Source organism: Limulus polyphemus, unplaced genomic scaffold (assembly GCF_000517525.1).
Source record: "Limulus polyphemus unplaced genomic scaffold, Limulus_polyphemus-2.1.2 Scaffold217, whole genome shotgun sequence".
In the NCBI taxonomy this organism is placed as follows: domain Eukaryota; kingdom Metazoa; phylum Arthropoda; class Merostomata; order Xiphosura; family Limulidae; genus Limulus; species Limulus polyphemus.
Genome location: NW_013665827.1, coordinates 622,349 through 636,918, shown reverse-complemented (window position 1 = coordinate 636,918; position 14,570 = coordinate 622,349). Strand labels below are relative to the sequence as shown.

General features: G+C 32.6%; 1 protein-coding gene across 3 annotated transcripts in view; it reads left to right on the top strand.

Annotated features, from left to right (window-relative positions):
- The first annotated feature begins 1,211 nt into the window (after nucleotides 1–1,211).
- The window catches only part of LOC106478499 (helicase ARIP4-like), an 85,747-nt gene continuing 72,388 nt past the window's right edge, over nucleotides 1,212–14,570 (top strand). For all 3 annotated transcript variants that reach the window (XM_022382117.1, XM_022382118.1, XM_013939050.2), the window contains exon 1: nucleotides 1,212–1,465. The gene's annotated coding sequence lies outside the window, so the exon portion shown is untranslated. The remainder of the gene's footprint in view (nucleotides 1,466–14,570) is intronic.

Here is a 14,570-nt window from a genome sequence, read left to right as displayed (position 1 = left end):
GATAATTCATGAAGGTTCGAGAAGGACGTGGCGTGATACTAGTCACGTGACCTCGCTGACGCAACAATAGTTTAGAATAAGTGCCATGCTAAGGGGGTTCATAACCCTCTCCACTCCCCAGTATTGCTATCATTGAGCATTCATTATCTTTGACGTAAGTTAATGTTAACTATGTTCACAGATAGCACCACGTCCTTACACTAAAAAACAAACTATAATTATATTTTCTATAACACAACATACTGTTGCGTCAGCGAGGTCACGTGACTAGTATCACGCCACCTCTTTCTAGAAATATCATGTTCCTTCAAGAATGCCCTAGCATTTACTAGATATGTGTTAGTCTTGTATATATAAGACGTTCACAACGTGACGGGACATCAGTGTAATGAGTAATTGAATGTATGCGGACAAAATATTGTTGGCCACGGGGACGTGAATTATAGTGTTTGTTATAGAGCGACTGTTGAAATTAAGTGTATCGTAAAGTTGTATTCGGAAAGAATAAACCAGTTTTATTTAAGAAAGGACTTGTGTCGCTAAAGTTTCGTCGGAACGAATTTACGAAAAATTAACTAACGACTGGAGGCGTAACAATACACACAGTGTGGGAGGAAAGCACACAAACGTCTTATATATCTAAGAGAGTGCGCTAGCACTCTTTATGGAGGAATACAATGAAAAAATGGCCGCCACTATTGGAATACTACATAAACTCATCTGAAGAGTATACTTCAACAGCCACAATAAGGCTGCTATGAAGAGCCGTTTCTTGAGTTATACCCATTTCCTACCCGTCACCTTTCAACTTCGACCCGTAAGACACTTCTGCAGCCAATGACCTTCAATTAATTAATATACTGTAGAAGTACATTAATAGCTGGGTGTTGAAAGCAGGTAACAGAAAGCACACCTACCCCAACTACTTTTCCGATACCACATCCTACAAAGTCTCCCTGACTATCGCACAGTGTATACCATATTTCAAGTATATATATAATGAGTTCTTAAAGCTTATACAAAATTTTTGGTGAGGTAATAATGAATACTTTAATAATATGTTATTTTACAAATAAATTGTGTGAAAGTTAGGATTTTTGTGTTATTTATCATAGCATTCACCTGAAGATTTTTGTGAGTTCATTACCCGGACAAAGGATGGGTACCTCAGTTTGTTATAAATAATTTAGTAAATCTCTTTGAAGACCTCTAGCGGCAATTGTGAAATAGAGAACTAGGATTCTCCATGTTATTGAAATAGCGAGTGTTTGTTTAAACATTTTTTGACGTTTAGTGTTAACGTTAGCTATTTGTATTGAAAAATATAAAAGTTGTATTTATTAGTGTAAGGCTTTAGAGACTAGAGCTTTTGTAGCCTCATAACACATCAACAAAAATGAAAATCCAGATCATTTCTTCTAGTTCTACTAATTCTAGTAGTAACGCCAAGCCCAAGGCAACACTGGTGAGTGGGAGTATTGCATTTACAGTTTCTTTTTTATCTTGCACAATAACAAGTAAAAATTAAAAAAGGAAATACGCATGAACTATAAATTGTAATTTACAGAGTTAAAATTACGTTCAGTAGGTACATTGGGTAGGTGAAATTTATGTGTAAAATTCAGTAAGTTGAATTTATATTCCAAATTGCTAGTAATACTAAAAGTAAAAGAATAATATATATTTAGGGATTAAATATGACATAAAAGTTATTATAATAGTGCAGTTTTAAATTTCAGAAGAATTCTATACAAATGTTTTTAATGTTGAATTTAAGTTGTTGGTCTCTGGATTGGAATGAGTTGGCTTTGAATGTGGAGGATGCAATAAATTTTGAATTATTGGAAATGACTTGGTCTCAGAGAAGGGCTATTAGGATAATAGTTACAATTGGAATGGAAAGGTTGTCATACAAGGACAGGTTAAGATCACTGAAATGATGTCCACATGAAAAAATTGGAGTTATAGGGGTTCTGATTGAGGTTTTTAAGATTGTTAAGAGTATGTATAGTGTTTTAGCATCATCTTTTATTTTTTGACTGAATGGTAGGACCAGGGCAGTAGTTTTCAAAATGTAATCTGCAGACTGGTCCAAAATGCAAATTACTGCTTTATTTTTCTAACAGTGTGGTTTACTTTTGTAATAGATTTTCAGATGTGGTGGATGCAATACATTTAAGGGATTTTAAGGGAAGGCCAAATAAATATCTAAATAGTAAAAACTGGCTCTGAGTTTTTCAGTTTAGTTTAGTGGATTGAACAACCTAGATGGACCAATATGTCACTTGTTTCCACAAATTTTATGTTGTACACATTAGATATCTTTGACCCAAAGAAAAAATAATTGAAAATATTAAGCTTTGTATCACTTAGATTTTGTGTATGGCTGTAATTATAGTATCCAGATAGCTTTTTAAAGCATATTTATATTCTGCTTGTAGTAAGTTAGATATCTTTAAGAAAAATTTTACTCCTCATTTAAATAATTTTGATCAGACTTAATACATAATATTTACTATAAGTGAAAGATAACTTCATTGTCTTCATATGAAAATCTTTACCATGAATTCTAACTGTATCGTCAAATTACAAGTTATTAATATTATAAGATTTATATTATTATGAGAATATTTAATAACATTCTGCATATCTGACAGTGGAAGAAGGTGTAGGATTCATTCCTACACAAAGTCAGTTGATATGGTTAACAATCAATTTCAGTGCTTGATAGATGGTGATGTAGATACATTAAAGTGTTATTGTTAGACTAATGTATAAGTGATAAAATGTAAAGGATGCAAATATGAATTTAAGTATCATTACAATAGATTTAAGCAATGAAGGTGATGTACGAACTCCTTCTCTAACAACATTTTTGTTTTGTTTTAATGTATATGTACAATTTGTGGCATGGTTTGCCTGGAAAGTGGCACATGCTATTATTTTGAGTTATTCTAAAAGATTGTTGGAAAGGTATATAGATCTAAAGGACAACATTAAATTTAGATTTACTGTTTAAGTTTGCTCTATATTAGATGAGCAGTGACTTCAGTGAGTGAAATGCTCATTTTTCCCTGCTTATTTTTTTTAAACAGACAACAAGGAACCTATTGTCCTTAAAAGATGTCTCTGCACCTACACACGTGCCTTCTTAAACTCTTGTGAGATGCTGGCCTTCACTACTACTGATGGCAACTCATTTTCATAAACTAATCAACCTTTTAGTAAAATAAAACATCTTAAATGGATTCTCACCTGCCATTTCTCATATCATAAGCTTGTGTTCTCTTGTCATATTGTCTTCAGAAATCATCACAAAGAAACCAGATATGTTTATCCTATCAGTAATCTGGATATATTTGTAATCTTTTTTAAGATCACTTATTACTCTTCTGAAGAGAAAATGAGAGATCTTAACTTATTGTCTTTGTAACTTCTTTCTGAACCTCTTCCAAGAAGTAAATCTCCCTTCTAGAGATGGGTGATTAGTGGAATTTACTAATTCATTAATTGTCTGGCATATTAATCACTTGCATTCAACAAATCAGCTATGAAACTTAGTTACGCTAATTTTGATTTGTTATTTTTGTGAGTTGTGACTAATCAATTAGGCTGAACAACCTTGAATTGATTGAATGTAATGAGAAATCTTAATGGCAATATATCAATTACTTGGATATTTGGAATAATTGAAAACCCTACTTTTGGTTATTTTTGTGGTGTTAATTGATTTAATCATAATTTGATTAATCAGTTATTTTACATGACACTAATTGATTGTGTAGTAACTTCTGCCAGAAGAGCTTCTAAAAATTCAACATTAATAATTACAAATGATGATAACCTTAATTATAAGTAACAGGCAAATTAAAAAAAGCTTCTGTGACCACTATGTCCACAATCATATCACTGTTTTTGATCTTTAACCATAACACATGAGATTATTTGTGATATTACCAAGCACCAAAGGAGAAAAATTGCCCAACTCTAATCTTTTCTTAGATTGAGACCAAAATTAACCAGTGAGCCTGATGTAGTCCTGGCATGAAGTGAAAGGTCTTGTTGGCAGTAGCATATAATGGCAAAATATTGTGTTATTCCCATTGGAAATTCACACTGGGCCAGAAAGGAATGGTACATTAAAATTATTACATTCCCATTCATTTAATCAAACACACCCATCAACCTATATCCACCTCTTACCCCTCAAGTACTCATTAAGCCATCTTTCAAACTCTCCCAATCCTGTTTTGTCTAATACATCTGAAGGTAATATTATATATATTTTGGAGGCTGACCACCCTGTTTGGAAAAATAAAATTTTTTAATTTGCAGATGACTTCTACCCTGCTAAACCTTACTTTATCTCCATGTCCTACCACTCTTATTATGATATGTCACATATATTGCTTCTTTTTTTTTTCACTGCCTAATTTGCTCTTCACCCTAAAATATCAGATAGTGAACACGATTCAGGTATTTAAGATTCTTCACAGAATCAAGTTTCAACAGAGAGATTTTTTGAGATCAGGACCCAACCTGAGACAATAAGAGGCAATTTGAAGAAATTCAAGGATTCATAGAAATACTTTTCCTGCTTGAATTACAAGTGCATGGAATTCTCTGTGTGAAATCAGCAATTATCAATCAGTTTAAAAATTTAATTTCAACTTAGTCTTTGTTGAGGAAAGATATCACTTCAAACAATCCAAATAGAGCACTGGAATTAAATATTAAGAACTAATTATGGAAGTGATGGCAATAAAAAAATGAGTCTATATGTAGGCTTTGTAGGCCTTGTTCGAGGTAAATTCAGGAATACATTTTTCACAAATTTTGATTGATATGTAACATCAACCAGAAGTGGGAATGAATTACTTAGCAGGATTCAAGTTTTAATTGAAAGATTATTAGTGAAATTTTCAGAGGAGTTGGTAGTAATGTTGGATCTGTGGAATAGTTTTCAGGGTATGAATAAAATAGATACTACAGTTTGGCTCTGCTTGAGCAATTTAGATGGATATTTTTGGGGTTTGTTCCCATTTAGTCTACTATAATGTAATCATGTACCCAAATAAATGTTTTATATTTTTTCTGTAAACTTGGTATGCCACTTTATTGTAAATGAAAAACCTTTAAAGCAGTATTTATAATTTCTTGAGAACAAGCTAGGTTTTTTTGTGATATTTGTAGCGTATATGTGCATGTACATAAAAATATCAGTGTGTGAATGTTTTAAACGTCTGTTGTATCCTATTGTAAACAGTATAAATACAAAAATGCTTTGTTTCCATAACTGTTCCAAAGTGATTTTTGTATCTAAACCTTATACCATATTTGACAACCTGATGATTGTAAAATTTTAGGTTTATTCTCATTTCGAGAACAACATATGCAAACATGTTCATTAAAGTTAAACTAAACTTGCATAGCCATGAGGGAGCTTAAGAAGTTGGGAATAAACATGCTGATGTGTTAGCTAGGGTAATAAGGAATTGGAAAAAGGAAATCCAGAGTATAACAAGTTAAATGATAGTTTTAAAATAAATCTGTTAGATTTATGGATTTATAGGCTTTGTAGGATAAAGAATGATATGGTAATTACTGAAAGTTGGTTAGATTTGGAAAATATTGACATTAGACATTATTTTGAAATTCCAGGTTATACATTATTTAATAGTTATAGATTTTTTTATAGCGGGTTTGAACTTAGCCTTTTAAGATTGAAGACATAAAAAAAATAGTAATTCAGAACTTGAATTTATATCTGGGATTTCAAGGGTAGAAAGTTTGTAATTGGCATTTGATATAAGCCATCTGATCAGACAGAAGAGGTAATTGAGAAATCATAAAATATGATCAAGGTTGCTACTAATAAGAGCAATGATGCAATAATTATTTTAATTTGAGACAGATTGATTGGGACTTTATGGAGTCAAATAGTGATGGAGAGAGATTTATCCAAGTGATTCACTATGGTTTTTTGTACTAACTGGTCAAAGGGCCAACTAGAGGAAATGCTGCTTTTGATTTATTGTTAACTACTAATGAGTGTACGATTGTAAGAGTTGAAGTAGGGGAGCATTTGGAAAAGTGATTATTGCATAATTAGGTTTAATGTTTTGTTACATATTAAGATAAAGAAATGAAGTCTTATTTCCCAATTTTCAGAAAAACAATTTTGGGACAGCTTTGGGAAATATTAAAAAAAGAGAGGGAAAGTAAAAAGATCAAACATAACTAGCTTACTAAAGATGTAAAAGAAAAAATTATAAATAAACGGAATAAGAACTTTAAACTGACAGATATGATAGAAGATTTACAGAACTATAGTAAGGCTTGTGATTTGGTTAAAAAAGGAAACTAGGAAAGCCAGAAGGGCCCATAAGAAACAGCTGGCTAATGTCGAAACTAACAAGGAATTTTTTTCAGTATGTTGAAGGTAAGCAAGATGTTAGAATGGGCATTGGGCTCTTGAAGAATGCTGATAGGAAGCTTATTATTGAAAACTATTACGTGATTGAACTTTTAAATATTTTTTTTCTTTTCTGTTTTTATGTGAGGATGAGAGAACAGAGATTTAAAATTTGGAAAAGACTAGGCAGTCTTCATTAAAAAGTTTTTTTTAGCCCATTGCCTTACTGTTTGTTCCTTAAAGTTTTGACACATTTATACTATTTTGTGGAAATATTTAAGAACTCATAATACATAATGCAAAATATTTTATGTATAATTAAAATAATGGTTTATGTACACCCAAATTGATTAGTAACAACTTTTTGAATAGATTCAATGACATGATAAAGCAATGAGTTAATAGAGATTGACTTATATATGGAACAAGTTACCATTGACAATAGTAGAAGCCAACACTTTATAGGAGAGGGATTTAATGATTTCCTGAAAAGTTAAGGAGTGGTGGTGGTAAGTTTTTACTTTTCCAAAGGATGGATTTGGATGGACAGCTTTGAAGTACTGAATAGTCCCTTGATTTTTGTTAGTTGTTATTTTTGATGTTGGGTTATATTTGTTTTGAACTTTTTACACATACTTCTTCAAAAGCTGCAATATAGTAACCAAAATAGATTGAACACTACACAGCTGATAACCTAATTTTTCAGACAGTGGAAGTTCATAATATAAACATCTTGCCTCCTTTTTGACTTCCTTTCAGATTTAAGTTTACTGCAGAAGACAGTGACTGCAAAGCTATGCCATGAAAGTGTTACTTCTTGCTTCCAACACTTTGTGCACAGTTTGCATTTTCATGCATTATAACTGCAACTTGTACTAGAATAATGTGAGGAAAATATTCAGTAAACCATGTATTCTTCAAATATTTCAATCTTCATGATCAAACAGTATCCAAAATAATCAAATAAAACATTGAGTACCCAAGCGTATATTTTTTATGTTACTTTCTACTGTTTATGAATTTTATTTTTGTACAGGTAATTTCACCTTACTTACATTTCAGTTCTATCCAACTGAAGTGTTTCTATCCCCATTTTTGGAACACAGGTCAAACTGTGTTTTCCCAGAAGTGTGGTATAAGCTTAGCTGTTACTTTTATGTCTTTCATAAAATTCACTTGTTGCTGAATGTTTCAATATCACACTGAATCATTCTCATACCAACATTAACAGAAGCAAGAGGAGCTCTGTTTCTTCAAATAATGCATCATAAGCCAGATTACTCAAGGTCTTAACAATCAGATCAGAATCTCTTATTTTCATTTAAATGCTGTCTATTAGTTGTATTCTCAGTGATTGATTAGTTTTGTTATACAAAAAATCTTAAATGATTCTGTAAAGCTTCTTATGTATCTACAAAATCTCTCACAAATGTATATTGTCATATCTGTGTTTCAAACTTCTACACATTGTCACATTCACGGGTAGCTTTTGACAGACTACCTTAGGTTTATGCAGTGTTATCATAATAACTAACTCAGGTTTCTTATGTAAACTATGTATCAGTAGTTAAGGCTCGGTAATGTTTCACCATCTTTTTGTGTTGAAACTCAACAGTTTTATAGGCTTCACAAAATAAATAATTACTGGTAGGATTTAGCTGAAGTTAGACTTCTTGTTGCCATAAATACTATTCATATTGATGCTAGCTTATATGTCAATACACATGCAAACCAACCTCAGCTAAATATAATTCTCCAAAATAAATGTGATTTTACTGTTTAGAATGGCCACAACATTGAACTGTTGGGACATAGTGTTGTCTTACACAAGTTAATCCACCCTAGATGATTGGTATCACAAAAAATAAAATATAGGTAACCTCAATGAAATCAGACCTATTCCTTTGAAATTCACAGACATGCAGTCCACTTTCTGTGTTAGTAAAGAACACAACTCCCTCACTCCACATGAAACAATACTAAATTTATATGGATGCTAGTTTCAACATTTCATATGTCCTTTTCAGTCCAACATATTTTTGGTATTGTTCCATTAGTTTGGAAGTGTTTAGTAAATAAACACAGAAATGGCACATTTATATTTCAGAAAATATAGAAATCAAATGCCATATTCTCAAGGAATACAACTTTACATTTGTCTGTTGCAACAATATATAATAAACAATAGAACAAAAATTGGCCAGTACTATTTAGAATAGTTCCTAGCTAATATTTTAACACACCATGTAGTAACCTAAATTAAGTTAGGTGTCTATGACCTGTTTTATAGTGTGATCATAGTAATACTTTCATTAAATACAGGAGAATTTGGTCATTCAATTTAATTTACTTAATACATCTACTTACCTTAGCATTGAAGTGAATGAAGAATTGTGCTGATTTGTCATTTCGATAGGTAGTTCCAACATTTAAGCCATTTGCATCTTCTAGTCTTAACATCCAAATGTAGTCTGTAAATGGACGGCATAGCTCAGCAGTTGCATGTGCATTTCTAAACAGGTGCTCCAATAACTGCAAGACTTTTTTGTTCTTTTTCTTGAGCATTTTCTGCCATAGGAGGTTCCAGGCTTTGCTTATTATGCTCCTTTTTTCTTCACTTCCCTGCCAATGGTTATCACTCTTCATTTTTCCTGATAGAGTCTATTTTGAAGTTTGCACAACCTTCAAAAACCACCTTCTGCTTTCTCCCCAGACCTCCTTTTATGTTCATTTCTTGACAAACTTTGCAAAACATGTGACCTTTCTCCTCAAAGCTCAGCTGTTTGTAATCTCTCTCCCATTCTTTTCTGTAACTCCTCACTCTCTTTTCTTGATCATATTCCTTGTCTCTCTCCTGCTTTCTCTTTGATGTCACTTCACTTGGCTTTGTAACATTTTCCACATATCACCACATGATTAAGAACAATTCTGCATCAAGTCAAACACTCTTCACAATATGAAACAATGACCCTTTATACTCCATAAACAATATGATCAAATTTCCTTTATGTCTACTGCTACTCATCTGCCATCACTTTCATCACCTTTCATCACATTTATATACACAACATCCAACTCATTACCAAGAAGATTTTAAATTTTCAGCACAAAACAAAGGCCCACACAATTCTGCTGTTGACTCAAGACATTCATTCATCCATCATCACATTCTTCTCCCTTAAATCAGTTCGATTACGTAATCATGGCAACCACTAACTCAAGATATTCTCCACAGAATAAATGAAGACAAAGAGTGACATCCCAGGTCATAAATCAGGATAATTCTTGGCTAATAACAATGATGTTCAACATAATTCAGAATTCCATCTGGCTGAATGATCAGGGTCTAGCCGACAGTGGTGGAAAGTGGTTAACATAGTGTGATTTAAATTTTATCATTTCTCTTTCTCTCTTCTTTTTTTTTTTTGTTGGATTAATACCAGATTTCTATTTATTTGTCACATCTCTAGTCTTCATCTTCCAGGCTGTGCCCCACCACAAATATCCTTGGATCCATGTGTCTTCTATTGATTTTCATACCACTAAAATATAAATTAAAAATCTGGTTTTATCCACTGCCCCCACACCTAACTTAGGGGCTGGTGGTACCTACATGTATGCTTGTACCTAATTTCCAGAACAATCTGTTTGTCTAGGGAAACTACATATTCTTTTTATCCCCTTTTGTGGGTTTTTAAAAAACTTTCCTCCCTTATGAAGGGATTGTGATGATTTCAAGACTCCTTTGTTCAAATTCTTAGGGAATGGGGTTTCAAGTATTCTTTTTTGCAACATTTCTTGGGTCTAGATGACCTTGAAAAATATGCACCTTTTCCCCGAGAAAATTAGAAAGAGTATGCAGCTCTTCAGAACCTGGAGTGGGGGCCAGGATCCGCTGCATATTGTGCAGCATGCAGCTGAAGTTTTGTTTGCGTCTGTACCATGCACAGCATCTACTTCCATCACACTGGTGGATACACTGTACCTGGTCGGAACTGACTTAGTGCAAGCTCAGATGGGGTCTCAGTCCACATGTGCCGATGCATCCAACCCTTTCATATAACAGTGAGAAATTGACTTGATATTTGAGAATAACATTGCAAACAATTCTCAGGGTAACTTTGTTGTTCTTGTACTTGTCTCATGACATAAACATTATTTATCTTGTAGGGGAAATAATACCTTAAATTTAAATTTTCATGGGCAATTTTTTTGGGGCCATGCGGACCCCCCAAGAAAACCTTTTGGGTAGTCTGCTGGCATTTTTGGTAGCCAGTGGTGAATAGACCATCATTAATTTTGAGCTATGGTTGCTAATGTGTCAAGATCAATTTACTAGTGGATACTCATGGAAGAAAGGAATAGTGTTATGATACATTTATTGCTAATGATTTATCATTGTTTTCTCAGAAAAAAGAAATGGAACTGGTGGTTGGAACATAGCTATGTAATGATATTCTTTGAACTTAGTAGTAATTATAAAGGTAGTGTACATATATTTTTTGTTTTCAATACGGGAATCCCTCGATTAGTGTGGTTAATGTGTTCTTTAAAAGAGCTGCACTAATCGAATATGATAACTTATAGGAAATCATGTAATTTATACCTCAATTTTCATTCTCATTCACAATTAATTTCTATTTTGCGTATTTTTTAATCAAAGTATAGGAATACAAGAAAATATGAAAAAAAAATGCAATGAATTAAAATTTATTGATCTGATTTTTTTTATGAAAAACTTATTTAGGGTGGCTTGTCGCATCGTATTCGTCTGTTATTCATATAATTGGCGGTACTGAGAAATTGCCTCATCAATTTTTCTGCAAATTTGACGGCTTCTATCTTCATCAGGATCTGTTTCTAAACATTTTCCCTTAAATTCTTCAATAACCGTGAAAAGTTTTTCTAATTCCTTCTTCGTCATCTTCTTATGCTGGCGGGTAGGTAAGATTTCTTCATATTCATCAATGTCTTTATATGCTCTCTGAGTGTCCAAATTTATAAGATCCTTATTGGTTAGTTCTTCTGAATGAGCTTCTAGCAATTCTTGCACATTTTCATCGTCAATCTCAGCGAAGCCAAGTTCTTTTCCAATATGAGTAATCTCTTTAATGACCTCTTCTGTATCTTTTGAAAAGCCTGTGATGTCCTGTGCACAGTGTGGAAGAACTGTCTTCCAAACACCTTGCATATTTTTAACTGAAATTTCATTCCATTTTTGATGGAAAGAAATTCAGTATTAAGGATGCTATTGATAATACCAAAATTGAACTAGGGTCATAGAATTCTCTCCAGATGTTGCTTGAATCGCTTGCTTGAAAATCTTTCTCGGGTAGTATGCTTTAAACGTCGCAATAGCGCCCTAGTCCATTGGTTGCAATAAAGAGGTAGTGTTTGTGGTCAAAAATGTCGCTTGGATATTTTTGTACATTGAATCAAGACCAAAAGGATGACCAGGGGCATTATCTAAAATAAACAAAGCTTTAAAATCTAAACTTCTTCTTCGGCAAAAGTCTTCAACCGTTGGACAAAAATACTTGACGAACCATTCTTCAAACAAAGCTTTAGTTACCCATGCTTTTTTATTAGATTTCCATATTATTGGTAATTGTCCTTGATTTATACCTTTAAGAGCTCTTGGATTCTGAGCTCGAAAAAACAACATAGGCTTTAATTTCAAATTTCCTTTAGCATTGCTTCCCAATAAAAGGGTTAGTCTAGCCTTTTTATCTTGACTGTGAACTCTCAGATTTGGCCAGAAAAGTTTTGGAAGGCATCCTTTTCCAAAATAACCCCGTCTCGTCGACGTTAAAAATTTGTTCATCCAAATACCCTCCTTCTTCCACAATTTTCTTCAGAACTTCAGGATATTCATCAGCAGCTTCCTTATCTGCACTAGCTGCTTCCCCTGTAATTTTTACATTGTGCAGGCTAGTTCTTTTCTTGAACTTCTCAAACCATCCAGCATTAGCAGGGAACTCCTTTGTCTCATCTTTGAACTTTTCTTCTTTTAAGATTGAAAAGAGACTTGATGCTTTTTCTTTTATGAAATCAGTGCTTAAAGAAATTCTTTTCTGGTTACAGTCCTCTATCCAGATAGTTAGCAATCACATGATAAGTTTGAAGCAACCTTACCTTTCATTTTGTATTCATCAGGTTTATCTAAAATTGCTCTTACTGTTGACTCACCTAGTTTGTGCTCTAGGCCTATTTTTGATTTCGAGACACCATTTTCACTTTTTCTTATGATTTCTATTTTTTCTTCAAAAGAAATAACTTTTCGAGTTAATGTAAAATTTGATAACAAAATTTATAAATTAAATACTGTAACTTGAAAATTGTAAACAGAGGTAAAGTGATTCACAGAGGTTCTCTATTTTGGGGACTTAGGCTTCCATGAAATCCCGTATCCACTTAGGTCATGCTAATTTGTGACATCTACAGTGGACTACACATCTTCTGGATACTTGCTTGGAATTCCTTGTCCTCAACTATTTTTCTTCCTCCTTTCTTACTCAAAGAATTCACCTTGATAAAACTACTCCCATACAGGGTTCGAAATATTACATTCCCACATTGCTGAGGAATTTAACTTTTAACAATGTTTTTATACTCAAAATGAAGGGTTAGCAATGGGATCCTCACTTTCACCTTTGTTATGTGACTTATAAATGGATGCATTTGAAACAAAAGCTGTAAGTGGTGTAAATTGTAAGCCTGATATTTGGGTATGGTATTTAGGTGACACACAATTTTGTGTGGGGATATGGTAGTAAGGCATTAACCCTTTTCACATGGGGCAAAGGCCGTGTCATCACGTTTGTTGACTCTCATTCAAAATTTTATTGAACGACTATTTTATGAATTTATATCAGTAAGTTTGGTATCAAACTATATATTATAATTCAAATTTTAGTATTATACATCATTTGATCTCTTAATTTAAAGTAAATATTAAAAGAACACGGTTAAACATCAATTTTTTTGTGTGTCACATGGTATGTTGAATGCAGCACTGGTTCAAATTAGATGTCAAAATACAAAGTCTGTAGTTTTGTACGAATCAGGAACTCAAATTACCGATATTAATAAGCTAGAATATAAAATAAGAATTTCCTGTCTTTTCTATTTGCTGAGATATTGCTCATGTACTGAATCAAATACAGTGACCCCATTCATCTCTCTCCATTTTTGGAAATGCTCCCTTATATACACGTAATTTTGTCTATGACATGTGAATAACCAATTGAAAGCTTCCTTATGTACACTTAATTCTGTCTATGACATGTGAATAACCAATTGAAAGTTTCCTTATGTACACTTAATTCTGTCCATGACATGTGAATAACCAATTGAAAGTTTCCTTATGTACACTTAATTCTGTCTATGACATGTGAATAACCAATTGAAAGCTTCCTTATGTACACTTAATTCTGTCTATGACATGTGAATAACCAATTGAAAGTTTCCTTATGTACACTTAATTCTGTCTATGACATGTGAATAACCAATTGAAAGCTCAGAATGTTCTCTTATTGGCTTTCTCATCCATTTTCCAAGTCTTATGATATCATCTTGTTCTTTCAATAGAAAATCTTAATGCTGGTAAGCGAGTCTTTTGTCTGCTCGAAATTTCATTTTTTTTAAGCCCAAATACAGCTTAATTACTAAGCTTGATAAATTATAGTGGAATTCTGTGGTATCGATAAAGAAATTTATGATTTTTTGGTTATTTCAAATGTATACATAAAACCTAAAAAAAATATTTCGTTTCACATCCTCCACGTGCAAAATTTTATAAGGCTTTGCAATCTACAACAAGCAGCAAACAAGTACAAAGATTGTAACTAGAAGAGATAATTGTTTGCTTTACTTCTTATCTACTGTTCTATGTTTAAGAAAAATAAGTTTTAGAAGTTACTTGTAAGTAGTAATAATGTATATACATATATTATGTATAATAATTGAAATATTACAAAATAAATAGTCCACTGAAAAACAGCCAAGACAGGTCACTTTTTAAAGATTAAAGATCAGTTTTATATTATTGGATACGATAACAGTGCATGTGAGCCACATCATTGTAACTTCTGTATCGTTAGCCAGGCAGGGCTGAAAGGCCAATATAATTTATATAACAAATATATATATAAAT